The following is a 22207-nucleotide window of genomic DNA, read 5'->3' as shown; positions in this document are numbered from 1 at the left end:
TAAATTAGTCACCAGAAGTGGATTCTGAAATAATACACCGCTTTAATTATGAAACAAATTAGTTACCACAAGTGGATTCTGAAATAATTCACCACTTTAAAGATGAAACAAGTTAGTTTCCAGAAGTTGATTCTGAAATAATACACCGCTTTAATAATGAAACAAATTAGTTACGAGAAGTGGATTCTGAAATAATACACCGCTTTAATAATAAAACAAATTAGTTACCAGAAGTGGATTCTGAAACAATACACTGCTTTAATAATAAAACAAATTAATTACCAGAAGTGGATTCAGAAACAATACCCCACCTTAATAATGAAACAAATTGGTTACCAGAAGTGGATTCTGAAATTATACACCGCTTTAAAAATGAAACAAATTAGTTACCAAAAGTGGATTCTTAAATAATACACCGCCTTGAGAATGAAACAAATTCGTTACCAGAAGTGGATTCTGAAACAATGCACCGCTTTCATTATGAAACAAATTAGTCACCAGATGTGGTTTGTGAAAGAATACACCGCTTTAATAATAAAACATATTAGTTACCAGAAGTGGATTCTGAAACAATGCACTGCTTTAATAATAAAACAAATTAGTTACCAGAAGTGGATTCTGAAACAATACACCACCTTAATAATGAAACAAATTAGTTACCAGAAGTGGTTTCTGAAATAATACACCGCTTTAAGAATGAAACAAATTAGTTACCAGAAGTGGATTCTGAAATAATACACCGCTTTAATAAGGAAACAAATTAGTTACCAGAAGTGGATTCTGAAATAATACACTGCTTTAATAATGAAACAAATTAGTCACCAGAAGTGGATTCTGAAATAAGACACGGCTTTAATGATGAAACAAATTAGTCACCAGAAGTGGATTCTGAAATAAGACACGGCTTTAATGATGAAACAAATTAATTACCAGACGTGGATTCTGATATAATACACAGCTTTAATAATGAAACAAATTAGTTACCAGATGTGGATTCTGAAATAATACACAGCTTTAATAATGAAACAAATTAGTTACCAGAAGTGGATTCTGAAATAATACAACGCTTTAAAAATGAAACAAATTAGTGACCAGAAGTGGATTCTGAAATAATACACTGCTTTAATAATGAAACAAATTAGTCACCAGAAGTGGATTCTGAAATAATACACCGCTTTAATGATGAAACAAATTAGTTACCAGAAGTGGATTCTGAAATATTTCACCACTTTAAAAATGAAACAAGTGAGTTTCCAGAAGTGGATTCTGAAATAATACACCGCTTTAATAATGAAACAAATTAGTTACCAGAAGTGGATTCTGAAATAATACACCGCTTTAATAATAAAACAAATTAGTCACCAGAAGTGGATTATGAAACAATACACCACCTTAATAATAAGACAAATTAGTTACCAGACGTGGATTCTGAAACAATACACCACCTTAATAATGAAACAAATTAGTTACCAGAAGTGGATTCTGAAATAATTCACTGCTTTAAAAATGAAACAAGTTAGTTTCCAGAAGTGGATTCTGAAATAACACACCACTTTAATAATGAAACAAATTGGTCACCAGAAGTGGATTCTGAAAGAATACAACACCTCAATAATGAAACAAATTAGTTACCAGAAGTGGATTCTGAAATAACACACTGCTTTAATAATGAAACAAATTAGTCACCAGAAGTGGATTCTGAAATCATACACCGCTTTAAAAATGAAACAAATTAGTCACCAGAAGTGGATTCTGAAATAATACACTGCTTTAATAATGAAACAAATTAGTCACCAGAAGTGGATACTGAAATCATACACCGCTTCAATTCTGAAACAAATTAGTTACCAGAAGTGGATTCTGAAATAATTCACTGCTTTAAAAATGAAACAAGTTAGTTTCCAGAAGTGGATTCTGAAATAACACACCACTTTAATAATGAAACAAATTGGTCACCAGAAGTGGATTCTGAAAGAATACAACACCTCAATAATGAAACAAATTAGTTACCAGAAGTGGATTCTGAAATAACACACTGCTTTAATAATGAAACAAATTAGTCACCAGAAGTGGATTCTGAAATCATACACCGCTTTAAAAATGAAACAAATTAGTCACCAGAAGTGGATTCTGAAATAATACACTGCTTTAATAATGAAACAAATTAGTCACCAGAAGTGGATTCTGAAATCATACACCGCTTCAATTCTGAAACAAATTAGTTACCAGAAGTGGATTCTGAAATAATTCACCGCTTTAAAAATGAAACAAGTTAGTTTCCAGAAGTGGATTCTGAAATAATACACCACTTTAAAAATGAAACAAATTAGTCACCAGAAGTGGATTCTGAAATAATACACTGCTTTAATAATGGAACAAATTCGTCACCAGAAGTGGATTCTGAAATAATACACTGCTTTAATTATGAAACAAATTAGTTACCAGAAGTGGATTCTGAAATAATTCACCGCTTTAAAAATGAAAGAAGTTAGTTTCCAGAAGTGGATTCTAAAATAAAACACCGCTTTAAAAATGAAACAAATTAGTTACCAGAAGTGGATTCTGAAATAATACACCGCTTTAATAATAAAACAAATTAGTTACCAGAAGTGGATTCTGAAACAATACACTGCTTTAATAATAAAACAAATTAGTTACCAGAAGTGGATTCTGAAATAAGACACTGCTTTAAAAATGAAAGAAGTTAGTTTCCAGAATTGGATTCAAAAATAAAACACCGCTTTAAAAATGAAACAAATTAGTTACCAGAAGTGGATTCTGAAATAATACACCGCTTTAATAATAAAACAAATTAGTTACCAGAAGTGGATTCTGAAACAATACAACCCCTCAATAATGAAACAAATTCGTTACCAGAAGTGGATTCTGAAACAATGCACCGCTTTCGTTATGAAACAAATTCGTCACCAGATGTGGTTTCTGAAAGAATACACCGCTTTAATAATAAAACATATTAGTTCCCACAAGTGGATTCTGAAACAATGCATCGCTTTCGTAATGAAACAAATTAGTCACCAGATGTGGTTTCTGAAAGAATACACCGCTTTAATAATAAAACATATCAGTTTCCAGAAGTGGATTCTGAAAGAATACACCACTTTAAGAATGAAACAAATTAATCACCGGATGTGGTTTCTGAAAGAATACACCCCTTTTATAATAAAACAAATTAGTTAACAGAAGTGGACTCTGAAAGAATACACTGCTTTAATAATTAAACAAATAAGTTACCAGAAGTGGTTATTGAAACAATACACCACTTTAATAATGAAAACAAATTAGTTATCAGAAGTGGATTCTGAAAGAATACACTGCTTTAACAATAAAACAAATTAGTTACCAGAAGTGGTTATTGAAATAATACACCACTTTAATAATGAAACAAATTAGTTACCAGAAGTGGATTCTGAAAGAATACACCACTTTAATAATAAAACAAATTAGTTACCAGAAGTGGATTCTGAAACAATACACCGCTTTAATAATGAAACAAATTAGTTCCCAGAAGTGGATTCTGAAAGAATACACCGCTTTAATAATAAAACAAATTTTGACCAGAAGTGGTTTCTGAAACAATACACTGCTTTAAAAACAAAACAAATTAGTTACCAGAAGTGGATTCTGAAACAATACACCACTTTCATAATGAAACAAATTAGTCACCAGATGTGGTTTCTGAAACATTACACTGCCTTGATAATAAAACATATTATTTACCAGAAGTGGATTCTGAAATAATACACTGCTTTAATAATGAAACAACTTAGTCACCAGAAGTGGATACTGAAACAATACACCACCTTAGTAATGAAACAAATTATCTTCCAGAAATGGTTTCTGAAAGAATACACCACTTTAATCATAAAACAAATTAGTTATCAGAAGTGGATTCTGAAACAATACACTGCTTTAATCATGAAACAAATAAGTTGCCAGAAGTGGATTCTGAAACAATACATTGCTTAAATAATGAAACAAATTAGTTGCCAGAAGTGGATAATGAAACAATACACTGCTTTAGTTATAAAACAAATTAGTTATAAGAAAGTGGATTCTGAAACAATACACCACGTTAATAATGAAACAAATTAGTTACCAGAAGTGGATTCTGAAACAATACACCATGTTAATAATGAAACAAATTAGTTGCCACAAGTGGATACTGAAACAATACCTTGCTTTCATAATGAAACAAATTAGTTGCCAGAAGTGGATACTGAAACAATACACTGCTTTAATAATAAAACAAATTAATTGCCAGAAGTAGATTCTGAAACAATACACTGCTTTAATAATAAAACAAATTAGTTACCAGAAGTGGATTCTGAAACAAAACACCGCCTTAATAATGTAACAAATTAGTTTCCAGAAGTGGGTACTGAAACAATACACAGCTTTAATAATGAAACAAATTAGTTGCCAGAAGTGGATTCTGAAACAATCCATTGCCTTAATGATAAAACAAATTAGTTACCAGAAGTGGATTCTGAAACAATACACCACGTTAATAATGAAACAAATTAGTTGCCAGAAGTGGTTATTCAAAGAATACACCACTTTAATCATGAAACAAATTAGTTACTAGAAGTGGATTCTGAAATAATACACTGCTTTAATAATGAAACAAATTAGTCACCAGAAGTGGATTCTGAAATAAGACACGGCTTTAATGATGAAACAAATTAGTCACCAGAAGTGGATTCTGAAATAAGACACGGCTTTAATGATGAAACAAATTAATTACCAGACGTGGATTCTGATATAATACACAGCTTTAATAATGAAACAAATTAGTTACCAGATGTGGATTCTGAAATAATACACAGCTTTAATAATGAAACAAATTAGTTACCAGAAGTGGATTCTGAAATAATACAACGCTTTAAAAATGAAACAAATTAGTGACCAGAAGTGGATTCTGAAATAATACACTGCTTTAATAATGAAACAAATTAGTCACCAGAAGTGGATTCTGAAATAATACACCGCTTTAATGATGAAACAAATTAGTTACCAGAAGTGGATTCTGAAATAATACACCGCTTTAATAATAAAACAAATTAGTCACCAGAAGTGGATTATGAAACAATACACCGCTTTAATAATGAAACAAATTAGTTACCAGAAGTGGATTCTTAAATAATACACCGCCTTGAGAATGAAACAAATTAGTTACCAGATGTGGATTCTGAAATAATACACAGCTTTAATAATGAAACAAATTAGTCACCAGATGTGGTTTGTGAAAGAATACACCGCTTTAATAATAAAACATATTAGTTACCAGAAGTGGATTCTGAAACAATGCACTGCTTTAATAATAAAACAAATTAGTTACCAGAAGTGGATTCTGAAACAATACACCACCTTAATAATGAAACAAATTAGTTACCAGAAGTGGTTTCTGAAATAATACACCGCTTTAAGAATGAAACAAATTAGTTACCAGAAGTGGATTCTGAAATAATACACCGCTTTAATAAGGAAACAAATTAGTTACCAGAAGTGGATTCTGAAATAATACACTGCTTTAATAATGAAACAAATTAGTCACCAGAAGTGGATTCTGAAATAAGACACGGCTTTAATGATGAAACAAATTAGTCACCAGAAGTGGATTCTGATATAATACACAGCTTTAATAATGAAACAAATTAGTTACCAGATGTGGATTCTGAAATAATACACAGCTTTAATAATGAAACAAATTAGTTACCAGAAGTGGATTCTGAAATAATACAACGCTTTAAAAATGAAACAAATTAGTGACCAGAAGTGGATTCTGAAATAATACACTGCTTTAATAATGAAACAAATTAGTCACCAGAAGTGGATTCTGAAATAATACACCGCTTTAATGATGAAACAAATTAGTTACCAGAAGTGGATTCTGAAATATTTCACCACTTTAAAAATGAAACAAGTGAGTTTCCAGAAGTGGATTCTGAAATAATACACCGCTTTAATAATGAAACAAATTAGTTACCAGAAGTGGATTCTGAAATAATACACCGCTTTAATAATAAAACAAATTAGTCACCAGAAGTGGATTCTGAAACAATACAACACCTAAATAATGAAACAAATTAGTTTCCAGAAGTGGATTATGAAACAATACACCACCTTAGTAATGAAACAAATTAGTTACCAGAAGTGGATTCTGAAATAATTCACTGCTTTAAAAATGAAACAAGTTAGTTTCCAGAAGTGGATTCTGAAATAACACACCACTTTAATAATGAAACAAATTGGTCACCAGAAGTGGATTCTGAAAGAATACAACACCTCAATAATGAAACAAATTAGTTACCAGAAGTGGATTCTGAAATAACACACTGCTTTAATAATGAAACAAATTAGTCACCAGAAGTGGATTCTGAAATCATACACCGCTTTAAAAATGAAACAAATTAGTCACCAGAAGTGGATTCTGAAATCATACACCGCTTTAAAAATGAAACAAATTAGTCACCAGAAGTGGATTCTGAAATCATACACCGCTTCAATTCTGAAACAAATTAGTTACCAGAAGTGGATTCTGAAATAATTCACTGCTTTAAAAATGAAACAAGTTAGTTTCCAGAAGTGGATTCTGAAATAACACACCACTTTAATAATGAAACAAATTGGTCACCAGAAGTGGATTCTGAAAGAATACAACACCTCAATAATGAAACAAATTAGTTACCAGAAATGGATTCTGAAATAACACACTGCTTTAATAATGAAACAAATTAGTCACCAGAAGTGGATTCTGAAATCATACACCGCTTTAAAAATGAAACAAATTAGTCACCAGAAGTGGATTCTGAAATAATACACTGCTTTAATAATGAAACAAATTAGTCACCAGAAGTGGATTCTGAAATCATACACCGCTTCAATTCTGAAACAAATTAGTTACCAGAAGTGGATTCTGAAATAATTCACCGCTTTAAAAATGAAACAAGTTAGTTTCCAGAAGTGGATTCTGAAATAATACACCACTTTAAAAATGAAACAAATTAGTCACCAGAAGTGGATTCTGAAATAATACACTGCTTTAATAATGGAACAAATTCGTCACCAGAAGTGGATTCTGAAATAATACACTGCTTTAATTATGAAACAAATTAGTTACCAGAAGTGGATTCTGAAATAATTCACCGCTTTAAAAATGAAAGAAGTTAGTTTCCAGAAGTGGATTCTAAAATAAAACACCGCTTTAAAAATGAAACAAATTAGTTACCAGAAGTGGATTCTGAAATAATACACCGCTTTAATAATAAAACAAATTAGTTACCAGAAGTGGATTCTGAAACAATACACTGCTTTAATAATAAAACAAATTAGTTACCAGAAGTGGATTCTGAAATAAGACACTGCTTTAAAAATGAAAGAAGTTAGTTTCCAGAAGTGGATTCTAAAATAAAACACCGCTTTAAAAATGAAACAAATTAGTTACCAGAAGTGGATTCTGAAACAATACACTGCTTTAATAATAAAAAAAATTAGTTACCAGAAGTGGATTCTGAAATAATACACTGCTTTAATAATGGAACAAATTCATCACCAGAATTGGATTCTGAAATAATACAATGCTTTAATTATGAAACAAATTAGTTACCAGAAGTGGATTCTGAAATAATTCACCGCTTTAAAAATGAAAGAAGTTAGTTTCCAGAAGTGGATTCAAAAATAAAACACCGCTTTAAAAATGAAACAAATTAGTCACCAGAAGTGGATTCTGAAATAATACACCGCTTTAATAATAAAACAAATTAGTTACCAGAAGTGGATTCTGAAACAATACACCCCCTCAATAATGAAACAAATTCGTTACCAGAAGTGGATTCTGAAACAATGCACCGCTTTCGTTATGAAACAAATTCGTCACCAGATGTGGTTTCTGAAAGAATACACCGCTTTAATAATAAAACATATTAGTTCCCACAAGTGGATTCTGAAACAATGCATCGCTTTCGTAATGAAACAAATTAGTCACCAGATGTGGTTTCTGAAAGAATACACCGCTTTAATAATAAAACATATCAGTTTCCAGAAGTGGATTCTGAAAGAATACACCACTTTAAGAATGAAACAAATTAATCACCGGATGTGGTTTCTGAAAGAATACACCCCTTTTATAATAAAACAAATTAGTTAACAGAAGTGGACTCTGAAAGAATACACTGCTTTAATAATTAAACAAATAAGTTACCAGAAGTGGTTATTGAAACAATACACCACTTTAATAATGAAACAAATTAGTTATCAGAAGTGGATTCTGAAAGAATACACTGCTTTAACAATAAAACAAATTAGTTACCAGAAGTGGTTATTGAAATAATACACCACTTTAATAATGAAACAAATTAGTTACCAGAAGTGGATTCTGAAAGAATACACCACTTTAATAATAAAACAAATTAGTTACCAGAAGTGGATTCTGAAACAATACACCGCTTTAATAATGAAACAAATTAGTTCCCAGAAGTGGATTCTGAAAGAATACACCGCTTTAATAATAAAACAAATTTTGACCAGAAGTGGTTTCTGAAACAATACACTGCTTTAAAAACAAAACAAATTAGTTACCAGAAGTGGATTCTGAAACAATACACCACTTTCATAATGAAACAAATTAGTCACCAGATGTGGTTTCTGAAACATTACACTGCCTTGATAATAAAACATATTATTTACCAGAAGTGGATTCTGAAATAATACACTGCTTTAATAATGAAACAACTTAGTCACCAGAAGTGGATACTGAAACAATACACCACCTTAGTAATGAAACAAATTATCTTCCAGAAATGGTTTCTGAAAGAATACACCACTTTAATCATAAAACAAATTAGTTATCAGAAGTGGATTCTGAAACAATACACTGCTTTAATCATGAAACAAATAAGTTGCCAGAAGTGGATTCTGAAACAATACATTGCTTAAATAATGAAACAAATTAGTTGCCAGAAGTGGATAATGAAACAATACACTGCTTTAGTTATAAAACAAATTAGTTATAAGAAAGTGGATTCTGAAACAATACACCACGTTAATAATGAAACAAATTAGTTACCAGAAGTGGATTCTGAAACAATACACCATGTTAATAATGAAACAAATTAGTTGCCACAAGTGGATACTGAAACAATACATTGCTTTCATAATGAAACAAATTAGTTGCCAGAAGTGGATACTGAAACAATACACTGCTTTAATAATAAAACAAATTAATTGCCAGAAGTAGATTCTGAAACAATACACTGCTTTAATAATAAAACAAATTAGTTACCAGAAGTGGATTCTGAAACAAAACACCGCCTTAATAATGTAACAAATTAGTTTCCAGAAGTGGGTACTGAAACAATACACAGCTTTAATAATGAAACAAATTAGTTGCCAGAAGTGGATTCTGAAACAATCCATTGCCTTAATGATAAAACAAATTAGTTACCAGAAGTGGATTCTGAAACAATACACCACGTTAATAATGAAACAAATTAGTTGCCAGAAGTGGTTATTCAAAGAATACACCACTTTAATCATGAAACAAATTAGTTACTAGAAGTGGATTCTGAAAAAATACACAGCTTTAATAATAAAACAAATTAGTTACCAGAAGTGGATTATGAAATAATACACCGCTTTAAAAATGAAACAAGTTAGTTACCAGAATTGGATTCTGAAATAATACACTGCTTTAGTGATGAAACACATTAGTTACCAGAAGTGGATTCTGAAATAATACACCGTATTAATAATAAAACAAATTAGTTAATAGAAGTGGATTCTGAAACAATACACCACCTTAATAATGACACAAATTAGTGACCAGAAGTGGATTATGAAACAATACACCACCTTAATAATGAAAAATTAGTTAACAGACGTGGATTCTGAAAAAAATACACTGCTTTAGTCATGAAACAAATTAGTTACCAGAAGTGGATTCTGAAATAATACACCACTTTAAAAATGAAACAAATTAGTTACCAGAAGTGGATTCTGAAATAATACACCACTTTAATAATGAAACAAATTAGTTACCAGAAGTGGATTCTGAAATAATACACCGCTTCAATAATGAAACAAATTAGTTTCCAGAAGTGGATTCTGAAATAATACACCCCTTCAATTATGAAACAAATTAGTTACCAGAAGTGGATTCTGAAAGAATACACCGCTTTAATAATAAAACAAATTTGTGACCAGAACTTTTCTGAAACAATACACTGCTTTAATAATAAAACAAATTAGTTACCAGAAGTGGATTCTGAAACAATACACCACCTTACTAATGAAACAAATTATCTACCAGAAGTGGTCTCTGAAAAAATACACTGCTTTAATAATGAAACAAATTAGTTGCCAGATGTGGATTCTGAAACAATACATTGCTTTAATAATGAAACAAATTAGTTGCCAGAAGTGGATACTGAAACAATACACTGCTTTCATAATAAAACAAATTAGTTGCCAGAAGTAGATTCTGAAACAATACACTGCTTTAATAATGAAACAAATTAGTTGCCAGAAGTGGATTCTGAAATAATACACCACCTTAATAATGAAACAAATTAGTTGCCAGAAGTGGGTACTGAAACAATACACCACGTTAATAATAAAACAAATTAGTTACCAGAAGTGTTTGGTGAAATTATACACTTTAATAATAAAACAAATTAGTTACCAGAGTGGTTATTGAAATAATACACCACTTTAATAATAAAACAAATTAGTTACCAGAAGTGGATTCTGAAATAATACACCGCTTTAATAATAAAACAAATTAGTTACCAGAAGTGGTTTCTGAAACAATATACCGCTTCAATAAAACAAATTAGTTATCAGAAGTGGTTAGTGAAATAATACACTGTAATAATAAACCAAATTAGTTACCAGTGGTGGTTGTTGAAATAATACACCACTTTAATTATGAAACAAATTAGTTACCATAAGTGGATTCTGAAATAATACACTGCTTTAATTATGAAACAAATTAGTTACCAGAAGTGGATTCTGAAATAATACACTGCTTTAACAATGAAACAAATTAGTTACCAGTAGTGGATTCTGAAATAATACACCGCTTTAATAATGAAACAAATTATTTACCAGAAGTGGATTCTGAAATAATACACTGCTTTAAAAATGAAACAAATTAGTTACCAGAAGTGGATTCTGAAATAATATACTGCTTTAAAAATTAAACAAATTAGTTACCAGAAATGGTTTCTGAAACAATATACTGCTTTAATAATGGATGTTAGTGCAGTATTAATATGTCATTGCAGTCCGATTTATTATTAATATTGCATTATTATTATTAGTATGACGAAAACAATATTATTATTAAACGTCCTTGAATTAGTTATGGCTGGACCTGCAGAACTTCAATGGTAAAAGTCCTATTTGGCCATGGGAAATAACATCAGTTATCAGAAACGGTTTCTGAAATAATACACCACTTTATTAATGAACGTTCATAGTGTTATTGGAATTTATATACTGTGTCGTTGGAAAGCCCGTGACATCTCTCCTTTCGATATTTGATGATCATTTTAACAATCGCTTTGTTTGTGTTTCACACTGTACGGAAAAGGCAAAGGCAGGGCATGCATAGCAATTGCGAATATGACAGGTTCGACTTTGTGTAAGGCCTGAACTACATGAAAATAAAAATGGCAGATGTTGAGTCAGCCGTCCTACACCGTGATGAAGTTCCAGACAGTAAAGACGCAGTGTAACAGACAGACGGACAGAAGAAAACTGTTGCTGCTTTCATATATAGATTCCCAGATTATTGTGGGGATGGCTGGGGGAAGCTAGGCCCAAGTATTTCATGAACCAGTTGGCCAGGCCTGACATTCGACTAAGATTTGGGCAGCAATTTGGAATTTGACAATGGTACCAGTAATACCTAGCCGACTTCTTGAAGAACACCATGGGATTTTTAACATCCACCAACTAATGCTGACAGATGGGACACCAATTTACATCCATCAGAGGGATGGCCCACACATTGATGAATCACTGGAATGATCGTTTATAGTTGTGTCGGGATTCAAAGTCAGGTTAGACAACTTCGATACAAGTGTGCCCTTTTGAATTCTTCATTAACTCTTGTTTTTCCTGCTCTTCCCTCACACCTGGCACTCTATAAAAGCATACTACAAGTATCATACTATTCTTACAATCTCTGATCTCTATCTGCATCGAATCCTCCACATGAATTACCTCCTTAGTGCCCTCCCTTTCTCTTTATACAATACAGTCTTTTACCCAAATTACTGCACTTCCTCCTATTTTTTCTTTCCTATCACATCTACTGCATACATCATCTCGCCTTCGAATCCTCTCCTCAAACTACTCTCCTTCTTAAACCATGTCTCACTTACTGTAACTATATCATACTCCTTGACTTTTTGCAGTTGATCTTTCATCATATTAATTTTAGCTTCTGGTGTTGGTATGGAGTGTTTTTTTTTTTTTTAACTTTTCCCTTTCTGTAGATATTTTTTGCTGCTTGGCCTTATCAATCATGTTATCAATAGCAGTTTCCTTCATGCCCACCAATTCGTTTTTCCCCCAATCTAAAGCTCCTAACTCTCTCCACATACCCTCAAAGTTTGCCTTGCTGAAATATAACAACTTTACTTTATCGAGAGTCCAATATTTTTGATATTGCTAATTGTTTTCTGAGGAGATTGACACTGTGAGGTAAATTTTCAAGTCTTACATATACTTTATCGACATGGTCATACTTTTATGTTAACTGTGATAATCCTGAGGCCCTGTTCATGGCTGAATGTGCAAAACTTTACTTTTGATGAAGTATCACTTTACTCATAAGATCTTATACAACATACAAATTGAATTGGTAAATACTGAGACACCATGGAGATACAATGGTAAAGGGACATTGGTAAGTACAATAAGTGGCTTATGGAAAGAACAGTAAGCTTTATGGCCATCGATTATGTCAAAGTATTCTGTATGAAACAGTATGCTGGGACTTTCATGGTGTTGAGCATGTTAAAGGAAACCTGCAGCATAAATTTCTGAGAATGTAACAATTTTTGTGCCGATATGCATTTTTATTCTGTTATTGACAAATGACAAACTGCTGTATAATCTTATATTTTGAGCTCAATCTGTGGCATGGCAAACTCGTTATTTCCAGTGTGATTGATAGTGGGAAAGGTGAATAATATGAACGAAATTTTATTTGATTCTTTTGTTTTATTTTTGGGGGGAGATCTACTCGCTCTCACTGCTTGTGATACCTTTATGATTGACTTCTTATCACTGAAATACAGGTCAAAATGCCTTGTACAACCACCTCTTTCAAATAAAAGCAGTTGTAAAAGTCGAGTGAGAGTCCAATATATGTCCTCTTCAAACAACTTTTATTACATTGGAAGCTTTTATAAGAGCTCACCCTCGCCGAGAGTAAAATAAAATGATGGTCTGTGTCAGTGCAAAACTTAAGGGAATCGGTGATAAATCATGTCAGGCTTTTGTATATTTAGTGGTAAATAGTTTGTGTAATAATGTACTGCTTGAAAGCTTTTCTTCTTCTTCTTCTTCTTTTCCTCCTCTTCCCTTTATAAGGAGTGAGGTCTAATGGCACCAAGCTTCTGCCCTGCCTTGACCACAATACTCCTCCAAAAAACCTCCACCTGCCTTTGTCCTCAGCAAACTTTCTCCACTCTCCAACCATTCCCACCTTACTGATATCCCTCCTCACACAATCCTCCTATCTCAACCATGGTCTACTTCTTTTCCTCCTACCTTTCTCCTTCAAGTTATCCAATCTGCCATTCTCTCTTCCCCCATCCGCACAAAGTGTCCAGCCCATCTCAGCCGGCATTTCACCAATCTCCCCGTCAAGCTCATCTGCACACCAATCTACTCCCTCAGTTCATACATCCTCCTTCTATCCACCCTCTTCACTCCTGCAATCTCCGGACCCAGTTGTTCTTGCACACCAATCTACTCCCTCAGTTCATACATCCTCCTTCTATCCACCCTCTTCACTCCTGCAATCTCCGGACCCAGTTGTTCTTGCAAACCTGCAGCCTCTGTTGTTGTCTCTCTGTCAGTGCCACCAGCTCTAGACCATAAAGGTAGGCCGGCGTTACACATGACATTAGAACCTTCCCTTTAAATTTGCTTCATATATTTGTCTGCCATTACTCTCTCCACCCTCCTCCACACATCCGCACCCACCTGAATCCTCCTCCGCACCTCTGCTTCGGACTTATCACCCCCTGTCACTGTTCCCACCAGATAATCAAACCTATTTCCCCAACTGATCTCCTTCTCTTCAAAACTGATCTTCATTTAGTTCTTTGCTGTCTGACCCACATCACCTGAGTCTTCTCCATACTCATCTTCAACCCATGTTTCTCAAATGCCTCCTTCTACTCCCCCAGTACTTCCTGCATCTCCTGCCCACTCTCCACCACAACAGCAAGATCATCTGCAGACAACATTCTCCCCATACTACCCCTCCTGTTCACCTTCCTGCTTCCAGTTCCATCACCATGATAAACACATGTGGGCTGAGAGAGCTTCTCTGCCTCAAACTGATGTTCATGCTGAACTCAGACATCTCAAGACCAACTAAAACTCTTCCCTTCTTCATCCCTTCCACCAACTTAACTTCTGCTTCAGGCACTCCCATCCATCTCAGTGTCATCATCACCATCTCTCTCGGGACAGTGTCATAGGCCTTCTCCAGGTCCACAAATTCCAGTCCCATTTCACATTGCTCCTCCAACCTCTTCTCCACCAGGTGTCTCAGAGTGCACATCCCATCCATCATCCCCCTACCATTTCAAAACCCCTGCTGCTCTTCTCTGATCTCCATCTCCACACTCTTCCTTATCCTCCCATCCACAATCCTCTCCAGCCCCTTCATGACATGCCTGAGGAGCGTAATGCCTCTGTACTTCCCCGGATCTTGAGCATCTCTCTTCCCCATCAGCACAATTCACCCTTGTCCTCCAATCCTCCGGAATTAAACCCTTTCTCATACATACTGTACATTCAACAGCCTCTTCGTCCAAATGACTTCTACTGCAATTATCATCTCTGTAGACACCTCATCAATGCCTGGTGCTCTTCCCTTTTTCATCCTCTTCAATGTCATCTGCACTTTGTCTTCCATGACCTCCACCAACTCCACTTTCCTCTTCACATAACAAGGTAGATCCAGCTTGCTGTTTCTTCTTTCCTGGTTCAACAGCTCTTTGAAATATTTTTCTCACACCTTCAATTCTGCCCCCATCTCTGTCACTAGCCTCCCGCCACCATCCTTAATCACCCCTCCCCATTCATATCCTTACTATTCTCATCTCTGTCATGAGCCAATTTATACAGTAAATTATCTTCCTCCCACATGTCCTCCCATCCTCTTCCGACTTGTTGTACACCTCCTCTTCCATATCATTCCTCACCTTATCCACAGCTCTCCTTGCTGCTTTCTTCTTCTGTCTATACAGGTGCAGCAACTCCCCATCTGGCCATCTCCCCAAATTGTTGATCTTCTCTGTCTTCATCCAAACCTCATTATTTTCACCAACTGCCTTCGCCACCTCCTCCCTCCACCATACCAGGTTTCTATCTCAAGAGGATGCATCCTTTCCTGACGCCCTTCCACACAAACCTTCTGCAATTCCCCTAAACGCCTCTCCATACTTCTTCCACTCCTCAAAACTTTCTGCTTCTTTGCGAAGTTGTTCATACATGGCCCTCAATCTCTCCTTGAACTCTACAACGACTTTTCCCCTACACTTAGCCCCACCTAATAATCTTCCAACCTCTGCTCTTAACCTCCCTCCTTTTCTTCATCCATATCACCACAAACACCACAGGTTTGTGATTGGTGATAACATGCACTCCTGCCACTGCCTTGCAATCCTTAACCCTCGCCAACTGTCGCTTCCTTACCACCACCACCACCACCACACCCAGTTCTGTTTTATGTGCTGTCCACTCCGATTGGTAATCTTGTGGCTTTTTTTGGATACATTGTCGAGGCTCCTATGAGAGTTAACATACAATGCACAACAAGGGGGGCAGGAGACAAGAGGGGCGGGAGAGGGAAGGACAAAACAGTGGGGAACAGAGACATTAGGAGATCTGTGGAAGGGAGAGGGATGGGGCCGGGAACACAGGGTATACAAGATGGACACCACAGGGACTTTCAGGACCTTACACGACAGGGAACTTTCAGGAAGGAAGGCAGGCTTTCCCACTTTTGAAAGAATGAACCAGCTATGGCCATCCCATTCCTCACCAGCAGCTCCAGAATCTCTCTATTCCTTGTTCCCCAACCAAATTTACCAATACATTCCTCTTCACCCATCTCCGCAACTCCCACATGCACTTTAAAGACCCCTGCAATGCACAGCATCACCTCCAGCTCAACCATTACCATAATCCTTTTCCAGTGCGTTCTTGAATTCCTGCTTCTCCACCCCTTGTCCTTTGCGGTTGTTGCCCATATACTGATATAACACACACTATTTACCTCTGTATCACCACCATGCCATAACTACCCATCCCTCCCATATTTTTACTCTGATCATCTGCTTGCTGATCTCTTCCTATCCTATTTATCCCATGCCATTACTCCTTTCATCCCCACCTGCGTGCAACAGCTTGTCACCTCCTACCAACCTCCACACCTTGTCTCCTTTCCATCTGGTCTCTTGCACACACAACACTTCCAACCTTCTCTGCATAATTTCCACCACCTCGACTCTCCCCCCCGCCCCCCATTGATCTCACATTCAAACTACCTAGCCAGACCTCGCTTCTGAACCGCTGCCCACACATGGTACAGCCAGTAGCATCTTATCAGTTTGGGATGCTCAAGTCATCAATCAGCAGCATTGCCCAGGCTGACCTGCTGGACCAACTACTCTAGCCTGTTATCATAATCCTGCGTGCATGGATGCAGACACACCTCTCTCTCCACTCGTTCCCTGCCTCCCCCCTGCCCGCCCCTCTCCCTCCACACTCGACTCCTCTCCCCCACCCTCGAGATGCTAATCCCTACCTCCACCCCACCTATCCCTCTTCTCTCCCCCACCCTCCCCTTCCTTATGTACTGCTGTTCCCGCACTCCTTAATGCATTATATTTGTGCTTATTCAGTTTACAAGAAGTACATGCTTTTCCCAAATATCACTCAATTCTTTCACAAAAATCACAGTTCAAAAGTCACTCAGTTCGACTCTCATCATGCTCATGAAAATATGCTCGACTCCCATGCTTGGACCTCCTCAACTCTCATGCTTGTATGTCTGCGACTCCCATGCTTGGACCTCCTCAACTCCCATGCTTGTATGTCTGCAACTCCCATGCTTGGACCTCCTCAACTCCGATGCTTGTATGTCTGTGACTCCCATGCTCAGGCCTCCTCGACTCCCACACTCAGACGTGCTCAACTCCCATGCTTGGACTCCTCGACTCCCATGTTATAGATCCACATTTTAGAAAACTGCAAAGCCTCACACTCTCAGTCCAACAGTTCCTTGCCATGCAGGGCTGACCCACAAAGGAAAACTGAGCCAAGTCCACAGGCATAAATATCAACCACAGGCTGAACCACTAACCCACACCACCACATTGCAGGCCAAAGCCGGTTCACGGGCACAAGGACCAACCACAGTCTGAACCGCCGATCCAATCCACTGCACCTCGGCCAAAGCAAGCCTACAGGCACAAGCACCTACCACAGCCCGAAATGCCAATTCACTCCACCATCCAGTGGGCCTAAGCAAGTCCACGGGCACAAGGACCAACTAATTCGTATGAAAACATTTTATTTGATAGTTTGTGTCACAATATATTATGTTGTAGTTTTTCTTTTAAATAAGTTTTTTCCTGAGCTGGCAGGATGGACTAGAGGTTCGCACAATGGCCTCTGAGATGTCTAGCCTGGGTTTGAATCCTGACCCAGCTATAAATTGTCACCCTGGTGCTTCACAGACTCATCATTGTTGGACGTTAAAATGGGTGTCCCATTTATCAGCATTCGTTGATGGATGATAAAGATCCCATGGTGTCCTTTGCGAAGAGTAGTTGAGCTATCACTAGTACAATGACTATATTCCAAATTTCTTATCTAACAAGCAGAGGACATTGCATCAGTGACAAAGCTGTGCCCTCAGCCAACGATGCTGCACCTTAGCCTTGTGCTGCATACAAACGAAGAATAATAGTTTATTTCTCAAGTTAATCTCAACATGGGAATGAAACTGTTGAGCAAGCTAAAGTAAGAAAATCAGTTAAGTAGCCTTTTGTATTGAAGGGTGGTAACATATACGTCGTGTATAGTTGAAAAACCAGGACCTGCTCATAGGTGATTGGTTAAGCAGCAACAAAATGCGAGAAAAATGAGAAGCAAAATGGATACCCAGAGAAAAAGGTTAAATTGAAGACTTCATTGGGGATAATTTATCTCATAACTGGAGAGGTTGGTAAAATTATCAATAAACATGCATTATTATATAGATTGCAAAGTGAACAGTATATACAGTATAACATCCAATCATACAAAAGTTATATCTTATTTAAAGTCCTGTTTATTAGTTCCCACCAGTTTCACAAGGAGGGGATTATAGGTTTGCTTTCCGTCCGTCCGTCCGTCCGTCCGTCCGTCCGTCCGTCCGTCCCACCTGTGGTTTTTCAGGCTCTTTTTCCCATACCCTTTAACATATTCAACTGAAAATTGGTACTTTATGATGATATATTATAGAATAAGTTCAAGTTTCAGGACGTTCCATCACTTTTTCAGAGTTATGCCCTTTTTGGACTTAGAAATGAACACATTGGTAGGGGACATGTATTTTGGTTGTGTGAACACCAAAAAGAGCAAAGAGCAAATCCTTGCCATTCACTCGGGTTAGGACTTCCCTTGGAAACCTCGCGAATGGCAGGACCTTAATTCAGTGGAAAATAGGGGGTTAGGGAGAGTGGGTTGCAGAATGACCCCTACCTTTTTGTTTAGAGATCACTTTTGGCAACAACTAAATATCCTGTAAAAAAAGGAATGAAAGAAATCCTGAAACTTTAATTTTCATGAAATATTAATCCTCAAAATTAAATAATGAAAAAACACAACATAGTAAAACATAATTAAATGTGTAGAAAACATAAATTTTACTTGCTCGAAATGATAATGATGATGAGCTTGATGTGATGATGATAATATTTGGGAGGGGGAGTGGAGGGGGGAGGGAGATGGGGAGATTAGTTGAGGACACTCCAGGATTATCTGCCTCAAACTCCAAGGTTGAGGGTGGCATCCTTGGGGAGTGTGGAGCCCTGGGTAGCACACTTTGGTGGTGATTGAGTATCAGCCCTTGGTTTAAATAATTTGGAGATCTGAGACTGCTTGACTTTCTTTGTCAGGTCTTGATAGAGCTCCTTATAAGAGTCAGCACAGCTTGGAGGTCTTTTCTGACCTTGAGGCTTCTTTCCAGAAATGGATCTATCACTATGGCCTTCCCCAGCTGCCTCTACCATCTTAACCCTTTCAGGATCAAGGGACATAGATGTCGCTAAACTATAAAGTGTTGCATCTCTGATATTTCCCTGGCAATTTTAGATTACTTTATGCTTGTAAATTGGCAAACATTGCAGCTAACACTGGTTAAGAGCTTTTGTCGTTTCCATAATTTATCTTTTTGTTGTTGATTCGGAAAACTATTTTTATTCATACATACTCTTGAATTTCAATTCATATTTGTGATTATTATAGCCAAACCAACAATAAATTTGGACTTGTATCTGAAAATTACTTTCAAGATGCTTGTGGTCCTCAAAGGGTTGAGAAACTCTGCTAATGACTTTACGCTCAGATGATGCTTCTTCAGATTCTCATCACTTTTTGTCACTCTCATTGGAATGCAGCAGCTCCACAAGTTTTTCAGCTGATACTTTTTCCAAGTGTAACTCTAGCAGTTGTTCTACTTCTTGTTCCTCTAGATCCTGGAATCGCTCCTCTCCAACATCTGGGCCAACTTAACTATCTTAGGCACTTCCTCGCAGATTGTGGGCAAACTGCAGGAGTTATTCACCACTTGCAGTCATAGTTCCTCGAAAAGGCGTTGCTTGACCTCAACCCAGGCTTTCTTGATGATGCTTTAATAGCGCCGAAGATCATGGATGCTAGTGCATGTATATAGGTGTCGATTGCCTGCAGGATCTGGCTGAAACTACATCTGGTGTAGTTTGACTTGAAGGTGGCGATTACCCCTTCGTCCATTGGCTGCAAGATGGAGGTGGTGTTGGGTGGCAGGAACATGACTTCCACACTTGGGTATCTAAACTCCAGCATCACTGGGCATCCAATCACATTATAGAGGAGGAGAAGGGCTTTAAAGGCCGCATTCTTCATCTTGAGGTAGTGCTTGATCTGGTGAACAAAATAATTGTGGAACCAGTCCTCGAAGAGTTTGGCATTGACCTGGGCCTAATTATTTGATCTCCATAAGACTAGCAGGTGTTGTTTTAGTTTCTCCTTCAATACATGGGGGTTCTCCACATGGTAGACCAACACCAGTTTGCACATAAAGCCCCCCCAACATGACGCCACACAGAAAAAGGTTTGAGCGATCTTTAGCTGCCATAAAGCATGGTGCTGTCCTGTCCTTCGATGGAGGTTCTGGATGGCATATTTTTTGAGAACAAACCAGTCTCATGCACATTGAAAAAATACTGTGGATTGTATTATTTTTCTTTGACGATCCTGAGAGATTTGGCTGGAAATTCCCTTGCAGCGTTGTGATCAAAAGAGGCGGCTTCCCCTGTCAACTTAACATCATGGAGACTGAATCTTTTTAAAAAAAAAGTTTTCAAACTAGCCCTTGCTAGCATTAAACCCACTGCCACTGGTTGAAGAGTTACCCTGCATTTCCTCTAAGTGTTAATACAGAAGGAGGGCCTATTTGTGAATGACTGGCCCACTAAGAGGAAACACCTTTTTCTGGGCCTGGCCCTCCATCAATATGGTTAAAAGTTTTCTATTTTTTTTATCAAATAGAGTCATGCCTACCACCAAATTACATTTTAGTACTTAAAGGTACAGTCGCACTCAAACTCACTCTTCATTTTTCCTCACATTTTTTATGTACTGCATGGTCAACAAATTAATGCCATACTGCTTGCTCACAGACAAAGCACTTTCACCACTTCTGAGTTTGTCTAAAATTCCAATATTTACATTTAATGAGATCACTTTGCGCTGTTTCGTTACCAATACCACTTGACTTTGTATCGGGGCCATGGCTCTTCTTCATTTTTTTCTTCTGTACATACAGTAGTTAGATCACAAAAGTTATACAGTACAGTCACAAAGTTATTTAAATTATTAAAATCATAAACATTTGTTACAAAGGCATTTATTTAAATAACAGAATGTTCCAAAAATGCGAATTTTTGCAAACCAAAAAATATGGCGGATCATGTGGATCATGATTCGCAACCGCGGGGTGCCAAGATTGTTGGCAGAGAAAAAAAATGCACGCCAACGAGAGTGAACAACACAAACGCCAAGTTTTGGTAACAAAAGTTGAATTGGAAACCATCAAAATTGCAAACGCCAAGCTTACAAAATGGACTTCAAACAACTTCCACAGCCACGTAAAGCCAAGACAAATCACAGACATGCAACGGAGAGTGTTAAATTAGAGCTGTATTTGGCAAAGACAGACATAACTTTTGTGTTAAACGATAACTTACATACACTGAACAAACACTTCCGGTCCCTTCCGGTTCTGGGTTTTGGAACTACGGCAGGGTCTTTCAGGACTCTCTGCTGACGATCTCAAAGTTAAGTTTCCGGTCATTATCTGTCCCGTTTTAACTGTATATTTTCTCACCTACATGTTACTGTGTGTTCCTAGTTCGGTTTTGTTTCAAAAATCGTGCTATTTCGTGAGTTTTCGTCAACCTTGTCTAACCGAGTTGCTTGAGGTCTACCCATCCCTCCCCTCTCGGTGTACGATCGTTTTTATTTGTATTTTCTCCCCATTACCTTCAATTCCTATCTTCCCCACTTTCCTAACGTCCCCCATCCCTCCCAACGAAACACTCTGTTTCTTGCCTTAAATCCCCCCAAAAAACAAAAATCTACCTTTCTCCTTGCATACCCACAAGTCCCGATCCTTCTTCCTCCT

The 22207-nt window shown here is 36.6% G+C and overlaps 1 protein-coding gene across 5 annotated transcripts in view; it reads right to left on the bottom strand.

Moving 5' to 3' along the window:
* Nucleotides 1–22207, bottom strand: part of LOC147012574 (astrotactin-2-like) — a 954475-nt gene that overhangs the window by 905169 nt on the left and 27099 nt on the right. The gene's annotated exons all lie outside the window — the stretch shown is intronic.

The sequence above is a fragment of the Eptatretus burgeri genome, chromosome 14 (assembly GCF_056783735.1).
Source record: "Eptatretus burgeri isolate ZD-2024b chromosome 14, Ebu_testis_v1, whole genome shotgun sequence".
Lineage (NCBI taxonomy): Eukaryota > Metazoa > Chordata > Myxini > Myxiniformes > Myxinidae > Eptatretus > Eptatretus burgeri.
The sequence above is the reverse complement of the archived record's forward strand: the minus strand, read 5'-3'. Positions and strand labels throughout refer to the sequence as shown.